Here is an 18,297-nt window from a genome sequence, read left to right as displayed (position 1 = left end):
AGGGGGCTGGACAGTGGCTGGTGTGTGCCTGGAGCCACGGGACGTGGGCCTGCCTAAAAAGAGGGCCAACCCTAGGGAGAGTGGAAGAAAGGGGGGGGAAAGGGTGGGTGAAGTGCGGTGGCGGACGCGGTGAATGGTGAGTCGTGCAGGGGGGTTTAAGTAGGGGACCTGGCCCCTCCCACAACAACAGGCTGCATGCAGCCTTAACTATTTGTGGCCGCGGCCACGGTCAGTAAGGTGACGGGAGGGGGCTGGACAGTGGCTGGTGTGTGCCTGGAGCCACGGGACGTGGGCCTGCCTAAAAAGAGGGCCAAAGAGACACCAGGTAGGAGAAGTGCTGCTGTTTAATGCGTGTGAAACAGGGTTACAAAGCCAAGGAACGGAATACCTGTCGGGTTTCAGTCAGCGGATCCGGGATGTATCGGGAAAAACAGGCAGATCTCCACCTACCCATGTGACGGATGACGTGCGGAGGCGTCCCGTGCTTGGAAGCCGCTGAAGCTGCTCCGATGCGGAATGAATGACCTGATATGGTCTTGGGGTCCACCCCCAACCCTGCGACCAGGGATCTGATGTGGGAGACAAACTGTGGCGTGGAAAGGGGGTTCCCCTGGAATGGCAGCAACGGAGACTCTGGATCTGGAGATGGTGTGTAACCCAGGAGATGTTGGAGTACCACCACCGGACACCAGGCGTTCCCGGACTTGAAGAAACGGATCAGTACGGGAGGACCGGTCTGGGACGTCTTGGTGGAAGGCAGGCTTAGTACCAGATGATCCTGGCTCCAGGATAGCTGTTTCTTTTTCAGGAAGACCGTTTTCCGGGAAGGAACTGAAAATTCTCCTGGACGAAGGAAGCCGTAGAAGCTTAGGTACATCGCGGCTTTGATGACCAGGCTAGTGAAATGGCCAAAAGGATTGCCATCTAGGGCTGCAGACAGCTGCCTAAACAGCTCACCGGAGACCGGCCGACGGGACGGGTTGGAGTCTTTACTGTTTTTCTCAATGCCTCTGAGCGTGGCCTTGACGGCTTGGGATGTGAACGCTGCGCGTACTTCTGGGTTCTGAAGGGCTAAGAAGTGCTGTGCCCCGGCCAGGTACAAACGTATGGTGCTGGGTGCCAGCTTGAGGTTGACATGGCAATGGGCCATGAAAGCCATGATGTACTCAATGAAGGACATCCCCTGTTGGGGATGGACCCTGGAAAACGCCTGGAAGTGGTTCCAACCCGTGCCGTAGTTGCGAGCCGTGTTGACCGAAAGGGATCGGTGCCTGAGGTCCTCGGCGGTTGCCAGCAGAGACCTTAGTCCAACATCAGGTCGCTGAAACCGGGAATTCGGGCCCCGGTCCGGTCTGCTTCTGGACATACCTGAAAGAAGGTGTGAAAATTGAACCTTGATAAGGCATCGGCCGCCGTGTTGCTGGTACCTGGGATATGGGAACATGAAAAATGAAAGTTATGGGTCATGGCCAGCCAGACCAGTTTGCGCAACAGGGACATGACCCTGGCCGACTTAGCTCGGCCTTTGGAGATGATGTCCACGAGGTCCTGGCTGTCAGACACAAACATGACGCTGGAATTCGCCCAGAGGTGACCCCAGACAGAAGCGGCCGCCACGATGGGGTAACATTCCAGGAATGGTGATGAGCTGAGGGACTGAGGGTCAGAACTGACCTGAGAAGGCCATGGGCCAGCCAGCCACTGGGACCCGAATATGGCCGCGAAACCCCGGGATGCTGCGGCATCGGCAAACACCCTGGTGGACGACTGGGACCATGAGGGGACAAACAGGCTGACACCGTTCCAAGATAACAGAAAGCTGTCCCACATGCGTAAGTCTGCCATGGCAGCCCTGTCCAAGTGGACAATGCTGCTGGGTTCGGAGGCTGAGGGAAGGAGCGAGAGCAGCCGGGAAATGAAAGCCCTGCCCTGGGGCATGACCCTTAAGGCAAAGTTCAGCCGACCCAGGATGGACTGTAGCTCGACCTTGGTCACCTGGGACGAGGTGATGGCCCTGGCCACGACTTCCCGTATCTGGGACAGCTTTGCCTCTGGGAGCCTGGCTTCCATTTTGTCTGAGTCCAGGACAATGCCCAGGAAGGTGATGGAAGTTACTGGCCCCGCGGTCTTCCCCTGCGAGATTGGAATGGAAAGGGCGGCAAAGATCTCCAGGAGTGAGAGCAGCCCTGATGGTTGACCTAGCGGAGGTTCGATGAGGAGGAAGTCGTCCAGGTAATGGATGACCGCTGGGGCGCTGCCATGGTGGATCAGGATCCAGTGCAGGGCCTGCGCCAATTGGTCGAATAACCACGGGCTGCTTTTTGAGCCGAAGGTCAACCTGTTGGCAAAATAGAACCTGCCTTCCCACCTGATGCCATAGAACTGCCAAAGGTGAGGGGCAATGGGCAGCAGTTTGAAGGCGTCCGCAATGTCAGTTTTGGACAACCAGGCGCCTTTCCCGGCGCTAAGGATGAGGGCAATGGCCTCGTCTATGGATGCGTAGGTCATGGAAAATTCTTCCGAAGGGATGAGCGAATTGATGCTGGGGATGACAGAATCATGGGGGGCGGAGAGATCATAAATTAAACGTTTTTTATTAGAATCTTTTTTGGCCACGATGCCTATGGGACTGATGCGCCAGCGCGAGAAAGGAACCTGGTTGAAGGGGCCCAAGAGGAACCCTTTCTCTACCTCCGAATTCAGGAGTTCCTGTACAGCGGTGGGATCTGACCTGGCCGACTGCAGGTTGTCGCACTCCCAGGTGGAATGGGGTAGTGCCACCAACCCTGTGTCAAACCCGGAGCAGAGGCCCGTGATCAGGAAGTCCACGAACCCTGGCACCGGATGGTCCCGTAACAGGAGAGCCAGGAGGTTGATGTCGCAGTCGGCTAGTCATAGGCGTTTGTACCCCTTCTTGGGACATGTGGACCTGGGGTGGGCCCTGAAGCAGATGGAGCAGATGTGCAGGGCCCTGCAACCGCTAAACACACATGCACCAAAGTTAAAGTTGTTGCAAACTTGGCTGTTGCCAAGGTAGACAATGGGTCTGCCCAACTTGTCGGTGGTGGAGGGGCTGCGGGAGACCCCAGAGGGGCCCGGAATGGCCTTGTCTGGTTGGGCCGTGGCCGTCTGAGGGCACCACTCAGTGGAATGGAAAATCGACTGGCAGGTCGAACAAGCGGGGGCCCGGAGGCCGGCGAAATGCTGGCAGAACAACTCCATGTCCAGCGTGGCCCAGTTGACGGAGAACTGGAACTGGGCAAGCGCGGCGGCGGCCTTGGCTGAGAAGGAGCGGTGGTAGTCATAAAAAGCCGTGCCGCCGTACTTGTGCCCCAGTCCAGTGACCCTGTGTAGATACGTGTCCAGCTCCTCCCGGCGGGCCGGGGCAGCGGAGCAGAGCACGTCTCTAAACAGGCCGAAGGCCAAAACAAACTCGATGACAGAGAGCTTGCGGTTGAGACGCCCATCCTTGGCACGAAGGACCACCGAGACCTCCCCGCAGTCAAAAGTCTTGCTGTCTGCGGCATCGTGGGACGCAATCAGGATGGACGCGAGATTCACGTCCTTGCCCGCCAAGATGTCCTTCCTGATGTGGTCGGGTACCAAGTGCGCAGGAGCCACCACCGGAGCAGCCGGGAACGTACCTGGAGCCGGAAGCTGCAACAGAGGGGAATCGGAGACGGGGACCACCGCCTGGGAAGATGCCGGTGTTCTGGACTCCAAGTCCACCACCCTGGTCCTGATGTCAGCCACGGACGAGATGAGGGAATCCAAGGAGGCCTGCAACAGCACCAGGGACTGTTGGATGGCTGGAGGTGGATCTTCCCCTTCAGGAGCGCCGGACTGGGTCATCAACAGGCGGTATAACTCGGCCTTCCTGGCTGACGCTGGGTGTCTGATGCCTCTCTTGGCCAATTCCGCAATGAGCCTCGGCACAGTCCATCTCCGGAGGGCAACTGGGCCGCCTTGACTGGAGACTGACGTACCCGGGAGGGACAACATGTCGTCGACGTCGGAGACCTGAGACATGGCTTCAACGATGGCAGAGACCTTGCCACACCTGGAATTAAAGACAACAATACGGCCGCTGGAGAGGTCGTGGGGTCGTGCACCCCGACTAACAAAAAGTCGTGGATGAACGTAAAAGATGACGTACCTGGGAGCGTTGGGTCAACACACTTGTCTTACCGTCAGAGGACGGACGGGAACGAACCGGCTGGACCTGGGAACTGGAAAGTGGGGAGTGACGTGAGAAAAAGCTGCGCGAGCCTGGAACTATTGTGGGTGTGCATGGACACCGTGACAGTGAAGACACCTGAACGCTTCAGGCAAGGACGGACAGAGAAGACACCTGAACGCTTCAGGGTACCTGGACGAAGAAGACACCTGAATGTTTCAGGGTGCCTGGACAGAGAAGACACCTGAACGCCTCAGGCAAGGATGGACAGAAAAGACACCTGAACGCTTCAGGCAAGGACGGACAGAGAAGACACCTGAACGCTTCAGGGTATCTGGACAGAGAAGACACCTGAATGCCTCAGGCAAGGACGGACAGAGACGACACCTGAACGCTTCAGGGTATCTGGACAGAGAAGACACCTGAATGCCTCAGGCAAGGACGGACAGAGAAGACACCTGAACGCTTCAGGGTAGCTGGACAGAGAAGACACCTAAGTGCCTTAGGCAAGGAAGGACAGAAAAGATACCAGAACGCATCAGAGTACCTGGATGGAGCAGACACCTGGACGCCTTGGGAAAAGATGGACAGAGAAGACCCCTGAGCGCTTCAGGGTATTTATACAGAGAAGCCACCGGCACGCCTCAGGCAAAGATGGACCGAGAGGCCCCTGAACGTTTCAGGGAACCTGGAGAGAGAAGACACCTGAACGCCTCAGGTCAAGATGGACAGAAAGAACACCTGAACGTTTCAGGGTACCTGGAAAGAGAAGACACCTGAACGCCTCAGGCTTAAGCAGGACAGAGGAGACACCTGACCGTCTCGGGTTGAGAGTGAGAACACATCCCCGTGTGCCTCCTGGGAGGCAACCCGGGATGTCGGGAGGAGGGACTGCCAGAAGCAGCCCCCGACTACCTACCTGAACCCTCAGGTATGAGTTCTCCCGTGAGCGGCCGACAGCAATTTCCTGCAGGACCTAACCTGACGTCGGGAACGTCGGAATAAGGTACGACGGGAACCACGAACGCTACTGGCACCTGGGAAAGGAACACACATGTGAACATGGAGAGTACCAAGGCCGGAGCCCCCAGGGGCCCCGCAGGGAGGCCGTGGGTAGGCCGAGGCCTGGATGACCTGGAGCGCCCCTGAGCTGGACGTGTGTGACGGAACCGTGGCGTGTGCCGACCTAGCCGGAGCGGACCTGGGGGTGGGCCCGCCGGCCCGGCACGGCGGCCTGAAGGGGCAGCGGGATGTGGAGGGGATGTGGCCCGTGAATTGCCCATCTGGCCACCCGTGGCGGGCAATTCGCCGTGTGCCAGGGCTCAGACCACCCAGTGTCGGTCATGACCATGGGGCCATCCCGGGCTGGGCCTGGAGCAGGACGAGGCCCAGGCCCCATGAGAGGCCGTTTTTTTTTTTTTTTTTTTAGAGAAGGGACATGATTGTGAAAATGTTTTGAAGGGAAAGATGCCCCCCCCCCGCCCATGGCAACCAACCACACCACAGCCTCCAATCTCCAAGAGCAGGATTTGGAATGACCGCCGGGCCGTGACTGGTCGCCATGGGCAACAGCCAGCCTCCCCCCCAGACAGCTCCCCAATCCATATCATGCGCGGCTGCAGTGTACAGTCTGGGTGCCGCGACATGACACATCTTGTGGTCGGCGGTTTCCCCCCCCCCCCCGGCCGCCCGCGTGCGTTCGGGAGCGGGTGCTGTGGAGCCGCGCATGCGTCCCGCTTCTCGCGAGAGGACGGGCGGCCGGACGGCGGAGAGGGGAGGGAGAGGTGCCCGCGGCGGCCGAATGCGGGTGGAGGAGTGAGCCGGCGGACGGACAGGCCGGCAGGCGGGAGACCGGAGCTCACCATGGGAACGCGGCGATACTTACCCGGGGCGCGTGCTTGCCGGAAGTTACGTGCTTACCGGAAGTGACGAACACGTGAAGTGCGGTGGCGGACGCGGTGAATGGTGAGTCGTGCAGGGGGGTTTAAGTAGGGGACCTGGCCCCTCCCACAACAACAGGCTGCATGCAGCCTTAACTATTAATCGACCAATTTATGTCTATCAAAGAGTTAACTGTTCTCTGACATAATGTGCCTGGTGAACAAACTGGCAAGCTGCTGTCTTATCTACTTTCTATCAATCTGCTAAGCATTCATTCTACTAAAACCCCAGCAGAATGAATAATGATACACACATACAGTATGTGCAACTTTGTGACCACTGATCTGTCACCAGCAATTTAAGGCAAAGATATTGGACTGTCTGCAGTACTTCAGATTTAAGACCGAAGAGAAGTCTGACATCCTAAATATGACACTTCTTCATTCATGTAGTGGTTATTCCAAGGTGAACATACCGCTTGTGCAGCTGGTTCAGCTGCACAGGGGCCCAGCGTGAGAGGGGGCCCATACAGCTTGGACTGGTCCACTGGTGAGTGTGACTCTCTTCCTGAACTTCAAACTGAAAGATAATGTGATGCTCAGGGACTAATTCATAGGACCGCTGACAGGTTTTAGTGTAATCAGCTCTCCTGGTCAGTAAGGCTGTGTCCACAGGGTTTGATTTTTACAAAATCACATCCAAAAAACACTGCATTTTTCAGCGATTTTCTTGAAAATAGGACCTTGTGGACCCAACCTTACTGACCAGGAGTGCTGATTGGTCTAAAAACTGTCACTTAAAAGCGCTGATAGGCTCTCCTCCAATGGGCCAGCACTGCTAATCAGCGAGGAAGGAAGGACCCACTGCTGCTGTGTAAAGAAGGAGCCCTGCTAGTGAGAGGGGGAGGATCCTGAGCCTGCTACTGAGAGGGGAGGATCCTGAGCCTGCTACTGAGAGGGGAGGATCCTGAGCCTGCTACTGAGAGGGGGAGGATCCTGAGCCTGCTACTGAGAGGGGGAGGATCCTGAGCCTGCTACTGAGAGGGGAGGATCCTGAGCCTGCTACTGAGAGGGGAGGATTCTGAGCCTGCTACTGAGAGGGGAGGATCCTGAGCCTGCTACTGAGAGGGGAGGATCCTGAGCCTGCTACTGAGAGGGGGAGGATCCTGAGCCTGCTACTGAGAGGGGGAGGATCCTGAGCCTGCTACTGAGAGGGGGAGGATCCTGAGCCTGCTACTGAGAGGGGAGGATCCTGAGCCTGCTACTGAGAGGGGAGGAGCCTGGCTGAGGACACCAGAAACAGCAATACAGCCAGGAGGTGAGGAAGGGATCTGTATGAAATGTAGTGTAAAATAGTTCCTGCATGTGTGACAGTGCCTGCATGTGCACAAGTGTATGTGAGTGACTGCATGTGTGAGGATGTGTGACAGTGTGAGTGTGACAGTGCCTGCGTGTGTACAAGTGTATATGAGTGACTGCTTGTGTGACAGTGCCTGCATGTGTACAAATGTGTATGTGAGTGACTGCATGTGGCACGTGTACAAATGCGTATGTGAGTGCCTGCACATGTGAGGATGTCTGACAATGTGTGTGTGAGACAGTGCCTGCATGTGTACAAATGTGTATGTGAGTGACTGTACGTCCGAGGATGTGTGACATTGTGTGTGAGACAGTGCCTGCATGTGTACAAATGTGTATGTGAGTGACTGTACGTCCGAGGATGTGTGACATTGTGTGTGTGACAGTGCCTGCATGTGTACAAGTGTATGTGAGTGACTGCATGTGTGACAGTGCCTGCATGTGTACAAGTGTGTATATGAGTGCCTGCACATGTGAGGATGTGTGGCAGTGTGAGTGTGACAGTGCCTGCGTGTGTACAAGTGTATGTGAGTGACTGCATGTGTGACAGTGCCTGCCTGTGTACAAATCTGTATGTGAGTGACTGCATGTGGCACGTTTACAAATGTGCATGTGAGTGCCTGCACGTGTGAGGATGTGTGACAATGTGTGTGTGTGAGACAGTGCCTGCATGTGTACAAATGTGTATGTGAGTGACTGTACGTCTGAGGATGTGTGACATTGTGTGTGTGACAGTGCCTGCACGTGTACAAGTGTGTATGTGAGTGCCTGCATGTGTGAGGATGTGTGAAAAAGAGCGGTTGCATGTATGAAAGTCCAGTATGTGTGTTAGGGGACATTCAGATGGCCGTATGAAGGAGTCCACATCTGTTTCGCAATTTCACAGAATGGGTGTGGATCTATTCATTTCAACGGGTGCTTAGAAGAAGCCGGCAGCACATTGCGTGTTGTCCACATCCATATGTCCGTTCTGCAGCCCCCCACAACGATAGAACATGTCCTATTTTTGGCTGCAATTGCAGACAAGAATAGGCATTTTCTATCATAGGACGCACGCGGCCAGTCTCTGTGTTTTGTGGAACCGCAATTTGCAGACTGTAAAGCACAGCCGTCTAAATGGGCCCTCAGGCTGGCACCACAAGGTGGCTGTGGCTGAAACACACATTGTGCAGTCAACGATTGCAGCGACACTATGATACATCACAACTAGTCAAATTAAATGGGGCCGTGACCTGACTGCATGACATATTGTTGGCCAAAAGCACTGTGTAGCCTTAAATCGGTCACTGTATCTATATTTTTATTTATTTTCCCCCTTTTTCATTGGTACTGTACTTATTAAATGTTGCTACCTGTGCCAGCACTGCGCTCCTGGTAATTATATGCTGCTTGTTCTTCCAGGATTATGCACATATTGTACAGTTGTGGCCAAAAGTTTTGAGAATGACACAAATATTAGTTTTCACAAAGTTTGCTGCTAAACTGCTTTTAGATCTTTGTTTCTGTTGTTTCTGTGATGTAGTGAAATATAATTACACGCACTTCATATGTTTCAAAGGCTTTTATCGTCAATTACATGACATTTATGCAAAGAGTCAGTATTTGCAGTGTTGGCCCTTCTTTTTCAGGACCTCTGCAATTCGACTGGGCATGCTCTCAATCAACTTCTGGGCCAATTCCTGACTGAGAGCAACCATTCTTTCATAATCACTTTTTGGAGTTTGTCAGAATTAGTGGGTTTTTGTTTGTCCACCCGCCTCTTGAGGATTGCCCACAAGTTCTCAAGGGGATTAAGATCTGGGGAGTTTCCAGGCCATGGACCCAAAATGTCAACGTTTTGATCCCCGAGCCACTTAGTTATCACTTTTGCCTTATGACACGGTGCTCCATTGTGTTTTGGTACCATTCTTTATTAATGGCTGTGTTTTTGGGCAAAATTGTGAGTAAGCCCACTCCCTTGGATGAGAAGCAACCCCACACATGAATGGTCTCAGGATGCTTTACTGTTGGCATGACACAGGACTGATGGTAGCGCTCACCTTTTCTTCTCCGGACAAGCCTTTTTCCTGATGCCCCAAACAATCGGAAAGAGGCTTCATCGGAGAATATGACTTTGCCCCAGTCCTCAGCAGTCCATTCACCATATTTTCTGCAGAAGATCAATCTGTCCCTGATGTGTTTTTTTTTTTTTTTTAGAGAAGTGGCTTCTTTGCTGCCCTTCTTGACACCAGGCCATCTTCCAAAAGTCTTCGCCTCACTGTGCGTGCAGATGCGCTCACACCTGCCTGCTGCCATTCCTGAGCAAACTCTGCAGTGGTGGCACTCCGATCCCGTAGCTGAATCCTCTTTAGGAGATGATCCTGGCACTTGCTGGAGTTTCTTGGACGCCCTGAAGCCTTCTTAACAAGAATTGAACCTCTTTCCTTGAAGTTCTTGATGATCCTATAAATTGTTGATTGAGGTGCAATCTTAGTAGCCACAATATCCTTGCCTGTGAAGCCATTTTTATGCAACACAATGATGGCTGCACGCATTTCTTTCCAGGTCACCATGGTTAACAATGGAAGAACAATGATTTCAAGCATCACCCTCCTTTTAACAGGTCAAGTCTGCCATTTTAACCCAATCAGCTTGACATAATGATCTCCAGCTTTGTGCTCGTCAACAAGTTGAGTTAACAAGACGATTACTGAAATGATCTCAGCAGGTCCTTTAATAACAGCAATGAAATGCAGTGGAACGTTTTTTTGGGGATTAAGTTAATTTTTATGGCAAAGAAGGACTATGCAATTCATCTGATCACTCTTCATAACATTCTGGAGTATATGCAAATTTCCAATATTTATGCAATTCTCCAAACTTTTGGCCACGACTGTATATGCTTACGTCTGTATGTGTGGTTTGGGGAGAGGGGACCCAGGCACATTCTTTGCACAGGGGCCCTCTGCTGTCTGCGTCCGCCCCTGGGTTATTCAGTTATATAGAACTGGATATTCGTTGACTTATGATTGACATCTGTCCATATTCCAGCCATTTTCCATTCTTAGATCTTCTCCTCACTGAAGTGGTCTAAAATGATCTTATGGTGGTCAGTACTTGTTCCATATGATTTTTTTATAACAGGTTTTATTCCCTCCGAAAATAACTGAAAACAGTGCTGTTATGAGGGAACACAATGTATTACTTGGCATCTGATGGAAAATACATAGTGGGGAATTTATCATCCCTCTACTCCAGTTTTCTGGCATTAAAAAGTAAAAAAAACACACAGTAGTGACTTTTTAAATGGCATTGTGCTTAAATCTACACATTTCTACCATGTCCTTGGCACTTTCCAATAGGGGGCATGGTGGGGCACAGTGTGGGCAGGACTATAAGCCCTGGCACATTTATCATTATTATTAGAGATGATCAAAGTTTTGAAAAATTAGATTTCACCCAAGTTTGACAAGAAATTTGATTTGATACCAAATAATTAGTCAGAAATCTCTATAAACCAGGTATACCCAGAACGGATTAGCTAGAATGATTTTGGTGCACTGCACACTTATGTACAGGGCGATGTATTACACCTGTCTGTAATATGGATGCTCAGTAACTCTACAGCTAACACAACAGATTAGCTAGGATGATTTTAGCTATGATTAGAGATGAGCAAAATTTTTTAAAATTTGATTCGGACGATTCGTCGAACGTCAACAAGAAATTTGATTAGTTACAAATTAATTTGTCACAAATTGCTATAAATCAGGTATACCCAGGCCCCTGAGTGTGAAGGATTGGAAGTTAACCCTTTCTCAACCAGCGGCAGTATATTAACGCCAATGGAAATGGACGGGCATTTAAAAATAGCTGTTTTAAAGAGCAGACACCCAGCACTAATGTCACTGACTGATGGTAATGGCAGTTGCAGACTTTTAACACTTCAGATGCCTTTATTCCATACCAGCAACAGCCCCTGTTTGGTCACCATAATATATGGCAGTTATTTTTCAGGCTCCTCTCCCTTATGGCAATAAACCAGCGGCCATTTTTGATTCCTCCACCATGTTTGGCTCATCGGGTTTTAACCCAAATACATGTTGAAAGTAAAATACCATTAAGTTCATAGTATGGAGGGATTCTGGACCGTATGGAGGGATCCACATAGGTTAAAATTTTGTTGCACAGCACAGCGATATAGAATTAGTTGAAACTTTCTCAAGGCTGTCAGAGTGACGCAGAATAAAATTTTCGCTAACAGAATGTGTTAGCTAGGAATGATGAATTTGGGTCCAGTTGGTGGAGTGATCTGTAATACTGTGGTTGTTCCAACCATACAATTGCAATAACGACGCAGATGATTTTTTTTTCTAAAAGTACTTATTAGCTATGATGAATTTGGATCGAGTTGATGGAGCGATTTGTGTGGTTCATTCCGATAACCATCCCGACTCCTCCATGCTAAGTAGTTATTTGATCCCAGGCGGCCCGCTTTTAACATCTTTGAAGGACAAGTGGCGGGGGCTGCATGCAAGCTACACTGAAGGGATCGCCATGAGTCTACCCTTCGATGACAGGTGCAGGTAACCCACTCAACGCCGTTCATCATAGGGATTGGGGATTATAATACAGAGGCAGATTATTATTTTTTTAGCTAACAGATCTTATTAACAATGATGAATTTTGGCCCAATGCACACTTGTACAAGGCAAAATATTTAACTAACACTATCATTAAAATAATGGACTAACTCTGAATGTGGGTGCAGTAGAACATGATGCACACGGAAATATATTACACCTGCAGCCACAGTAATTAAAGCTCCAGTGTGTAATAAAGATTCATGAAGTTGAGACGCTCGTAATTGGATATTTAACTGCGGTCTAATACTGACGCTATAGGACACAGCAGCTAACAGAATGTATTTGTGATTATAAATTTGAATCCACCGCACAGTTGAATAGACTGACTGTCTTCAAAAAGCTCATCCTTGCTGAAAAGCGGATATTAGTCGGCGGTATACAGTACATTTCTTTGCTAGCAGAAGGAGCGGCAAAAGCAATAGGCAGGTTCATAACAGGTGAGGTCACAGGGGCAGTTCCTGGGTCATGCCAACTAAGCATGGTATTGGAGGAACCCACTGATTACTGGCTGTGTGTATCTGTTGTCACTTGAGATGATGTTGAATAGAGGGTCAATCATTCTAGTACAGATGAATTGTTGGTCAAAACACAACTGCTGGATGACACCAACCCTTCTTTTGCTGCTATTTGTGCCGGCCACAGCAAGATTTTTGCCACTGCCCATTCCTTTAGAGGACCCAGGCAACTGTTTGTTGGCCATAGTGTACAGTTACTGTATCAGTAATGTAACAGATTTACTGTAAATGTGTCAGCAGTTCAACAAGCTGCAGACAGCAATATATTAGACCACCCTTCAATACTGCGGCAAAGTAATTCTATATATAAAATAAGAGATTTATTGAAAATTTGTCAGCGGTTGAACGATATGCATGTGGCAATATATTAGACCGCCCTTTAATACTGCGGCACAGTAATTCTATATATTGGCTTTGATTTGCTAGCTATGATGATTCTTGGTGCACTGCACACTTATGTACATGGCGATAAATTGTAGCAAAGTCTATAGTTCAGCAGTCTCTTACGCTCACCCTGCACTCTCTGTTAACATGTTGTACTTTGCAGCAACACTGTCCCTAATGAATAAGCATCTTATCAAGTCTCTCCTTTTGGTCAGCTTACAGGAAAATACCAGCGACAGAGCATATTTTATAGGGCTCTGTCTAGCTGTGACATCACAGGGGGGTGAAATCCACAGAAAAAGCCATAAAGGCTTAGTACCTAACTTGACCCAGATAAATATTTACATATTGATAAAATATAACTTTTAACTGTATATATTTAAAACCCAATTGTGAGGAAAACAAAAAAGGTATTAAAAATAAACTGTTCCCTGAGTTAAATGTCTGATATCTTTGTGTTTAGTTGCTAATAGCAGGGGTGTGCACTCTCCCTACTAAATCCCATAGGTGCTGCTAACAGATCACTAGTGGCCAGTTGCATCACTAGCTCACATTAAAGCCAAAACTACCTACTAACAGATGCACTATCATGCGTATTTGCTCTTTTATCACGACTAAAAACACAGGCAAACAGATCAATAAAACCTAAGACTGCCCCACGACAAGTTTCGCCAGATAAATTGGCTTCCTCAGGGGTTTTGGGCAGACATTTAACACAGGGAACAGTTTATTTTTAATACCATTTGTTTTGCTCACAATTGGGTTTTAAATATATACAGTTAAAAGTTATATTTTATCAATATGTAAATATTTATCTGGGTCAAGTTAGGTACTAAGCCTGTATGGCTTTTTTTGTGGATTTTGTAAATATACCTATACCCAGATAGGGTCCTCCATTGCTGTGTGTACATAATCACAGGGAGTGGCTACCTGTGGATTGGCTGGCTGCACAGCATTATGGGGATATAGCGTCCCTGAGTGTGTCTCCTCTACACCTACTTTCACCTTCTCACACGTGCATCCGGCATTCGTTTAGAATTGATGTTTCCTTAAACTTCGAACCAAATTCCACTTTGGATGCTTTGCTTCGTTTAACACTAATTATTATAATGATGAATGCCATGGGCTGCCGTAAATTCATTTTTGCTCACTGACTGCTCAGAGGATGTGCCTACTTTATGATGAGGCATGTGTCTCATAATGAATTAAGCGCATCTTCCGGCATTGCAAGGGATCTTAAAGATTGCCTTAAAACACCGGGCTTTGATACATTTTCCCCAATACGGTGTAGGAAAATATCAAGACATATCATTAATATCAGAATATCTATATGAAAAATCCAAGGAACAATGACATCAAATTCGGCACCTAGTCAATAAGGACAGTACAATACAATGGAAAAACATACAAGTCTAAATGAGGCCTTTCTGCAGCAATATTTCACAGGATGTCCCGGCATGATAGTAGAGCGACCACAAAAGATCATCAATCCAAACCTTAGGTAGCCTCCCCAGATTCTCTTCAGAGTACTAAATAGTAATCCTTGACATACATTTTACTGTCAAAGCATGAAAAGAAACAATTATTTCCATGTGCTATCAGGTCTGTGTTAGGTTTGGAAGGCTGCAATCCCAAGGAGTCCCTATAGTTGTTAAACACAAGTATCTTGGGAAATTAGCATATGATGTGTAGCACAAGGCCAGTATTCTATAGAAACATAGCTTTTGTCTATTTTTCAACATGATCACTTTCTTTATCAAGATACTTTTCTAAGTTGCACAAGGAACCAATTCCCTGCTGGTAAGAAAAAAAAATCATACTGAAATGTTCATACAGTAAAAGGATTGGATTTGGTGATGAAAACTAATTGCATTTTGATGCAATTAAACGTTAGCTGTATTCTTAATTTTCCATTCGTTACCAGTATGAATTAGTTACATACTGCAACATTTTGGGCCTGTTTTAAGTGCCCTTTATCAAGCTAATGATGCATCCAGGATAGTCTGGGGGGACTGTGTTGCTCATCTCTAATAATAGCGCCTTCAAATATTCCGGTCACAATGTTACAGTAGAATAATTGGATTCAGTGGCATACCTTCAATGTAGGCAGACCCCATGCTATGGGACCCAGTGAGAGGAGGATCTGCACTGAACTCCCTCTTCCTCTTCACAATGTAAAAACACTGCATTTTCAGGCAGCCTACACTAGGGGAAGCTCAATGCAAATAGATTATTTCAGCTTCCATTAAATTGTAACTGCATACATTTCTGTGTATTGAGCTCCCCCTAGTGGTGGCTGCAGGCAGACAGACAGCTTTATAATATAATGGAAGCAGGAGACTTACAGTATCTCACAAAAGTACACCCCTCACATTTTTGCAAATGTTTTATTATATCTTTTCTCATGGGACAACACTGAAGATATGACACTTTAATAGAATGTAAAGTAGTCAGTGTACAGCTGGTATCACAATGTAAATTTGGTGTAACCTCAAAATAACTCAACACACACACAGCCATTAATGTCTGAACCTCTGGCAACAAAAGTGAGTAAACTCCTAAGTAAAAATGGCCAAATATGTGCCCAAGGTGCCAATATTTTATTTTATAGCACTGCCTTAACTTTCCTGGACATGGAGCTCACTAGAGCTTTACAGCTTGCCACTGGAATCCTCTTCCACTCTTCCATGTCAACATCATGGAACTGGTGGATGTTAGAGACCTTGTGCTCTGAGGATGCCCCACAGATGCTCAATAGGGTTTAGGTCTGGAGACATGCTTAGCCAGTCCAGTATTTTTACCCTCAGTTTTTTTTAGCAAGGAAATGGTTGTCTTGGAGGTGTGTTTATGGTCGTTATCATGTTAGAATATTGCCCTGTGTCCCAGTTTCCAAAGGGAGGGGATCATGCTCTTCTTCAGTATGTCACAGTACACGTTGGCATTCATGGTTCCCTCAATGAACTGTAGCTCCCCACAGCCGGCAGCACTCATGCAGCACCAAATCATGACACTCCCACCACCACGCATGACTGTAGGCAAGACACAATTGTCTTTGTACTCCTCACCTGGTTGTCGTCCCACATGCATGACACCATCTAAACCAAACAAGTTTACCTTGGTTTCAGACCACAGGACATGGTTTCAGTAATCCAAACCTTTAATCTACTTGTCATCAGCAAGGCTTTTTTGTAGACAACAGCCATGCAGACCAATTTGATGCTGTGTGTGGTATAGTCTGAGCTCTGACAGGCTGACCCCCCTTCCCCTTTAACCTCTGCAGCAATGCTGTCAGTACTCATAAGTCTGTTTTTAAAAGGCAACCTCTGGATATGACGCTGAGCACGTGTACTCAACTTCTTTGGTTGACCATGACGAGGCCTGTTCTGAGTGGAACCTGCCTCAGCTCAGTTTCTGGAAGTTGGCAATCTTCTAATAGCCTAGGCCATCTTTATGTAGAGCAGCAATTCTTTTTTCCAGATCCTCAGAGAGTTCTTTGCCATGAGGTGCCATGTTGAAGTTCCAGTGAGAGGGTGTGAGAGCGAAAACGCCACATTTAACACACCACCTCCCCATTCACACCTGATACCTTGTAACACTAACAAGTCACATGATACTGGGGAGGGAAAATGGCTAATTGAGGGTGTACAAACTTTTGTTGCCAGTGGTTTAGCCATTAATAGCTTTGTGTTGAGTTATTTTGAGTGCACACCAAATTTACACTGTTATACAAGCTGTACACTGACTACTTTACATTGTGACAAAGAAAATTTAGACTAGCGCATTCATATTCATAGTCACAGGTGCATATTCATCAAGCAAACATGGTTGATAAAAAAAAATGGCTACACAACATTTCACATACAAACAATAGAGCTGAGAAATGGGGATCATTCTAAATGAAAGTGGTATTATACCTACTATAAATAAATAAAAATAGAAGCTCTTTGCGCACATTTTTTTATCAAACATGTGTCGGGCCATCTACCAGGCATCAAGAGTAACACAGTAACATAGTATATAAGGCCTAAACAAGACATTTGTCCATCCAGTTCGGCCTGTTATCCTGCAAGTTGAGAAGAGTATAAATGTAGCTGGTTCCTACTCTGCCCTGAAAATTGTAGGCTTAGGTAAGTCCAAGAGAGGCGGTATATTAGTGTTAGATACCCATCTGCGGAAGCCACCTTGACGGCTGGTAGATGGGCCCGACACACGTTTGATCAAAAATGTGCGCAAAGAGCTTCTATTTTTCCATTTATAGTAGGTATAATACCACTTTAATTTAGAATGATTCCCAATCCTCAGTTCTATTGTTTGTATGTGAAATATTGTGCAGCCATTTTTTTAGCAACCATTGTGATAAAGTGTCATATCTTCAATGTTCTCCCATGAAAAGATATAATAAAATATTTACAAAAATGTGGGGGGTGTACTCACTTTTGAGAGATACTGTATGTCTGGTGTTCAGAATGAGAACCATATTTATTAGGCACCTATTCCAATTTTTCCGACATATAAGTGAGATAAAGTGGGTGAGGAATAGGGATAACTTTTTAATTACAATGTTTTTTTAAGTTAAAATTTCTTCAGTGTAATAAAAAAAATAAAAAATCACAGATCTGTGACAGTGCATTTTGTGTTGCCTGGCAGTGATTGTTGCACTTGTATAATGAAACTGGGCAGGGAAGGGGCTCCATGTTAAGTTTTGCTATCGGGCCCTATAAGATCTGTGTACTGCTCTGATTGTATTAGAAGCAAAGTGTGACAAGAACCTACTATGTGACAGGCACATACTCTTGGACAGCAATTCCTGCCTGTTACATGCATTCATTATTGTAAATGCTCATACATAATAGAGGGGATTTATCAAGCCCTGCACTCCAGAATTAAGGCTTTTTTCGCAAAGAAGGCTTATTTTTAATTTGTGGAAAAATGTGTGACATTTTGTGATCTTACACCATTCACTCCAGTTATGAAAAGTGACTGTGGTTAGCTATGCTAATGAGGTGTAGACCAGATTGAAAATATTAAAAAGTCACACAAATATCGCACAAATGTTGCAAGTGGGTGGCATAAAAGCTGGAGGAACATCTCTAGACATAGTCAAAGATGCACCTAATTTATCAAACAATTTGAAACATTTGATACAATGGTGCAAATAATGCAAGATTCAATGCAGACTCAAGCAAAAAAAGTCCCCTCACGATAACTTATCCCCATTGTCTGTATATAGTGTTTTATATTGTCGTGATAAAATTTAACTCTCTAATTCCAGCTGTTTCAGAGCTTTAATAACTTGAATGGAAGCCAACTTGTACACTAAATTTACAGAACCATTCCACAGAGCAGTCACAACACCA

The 18,297-nt window shown here is 47.6% G+C and overlaps 1 protein-coding gene across 1 annotated transcript in view; it reads right to left on the bottom strand.

Annotated features, from left to right (window-relative positions):
• The window catches only part of GABBR2 (gamma-aminobutyric acid type B receptor subunit 2), an 858,895-nt gene that overhangs the window by 348,510 nt on the left and 492,088 nt on the right, over positions 1 to 18,297 (bottom strand). The gene's annotated exons all lie outside the window — the stretch shown is intronic.

Source organism: Bufo gargarizans, chromosome 5 (genome assembly GCF_014858855.1).
Source record: "Bufo gargarizans isolate SCDJY-AF-19 chromosome 5, ASM1485885v1, whole genome shotgun sequence".
Classification (NCBI taxonomy): Eukaryota; Metazoa; Chordata; class Amphibia; order Anura; family Bufonidae; genus Bufo; species Bufo gargarizans.
This window is presented reverse-complemented; position numbering and strand designations above follow the sequence as displayed.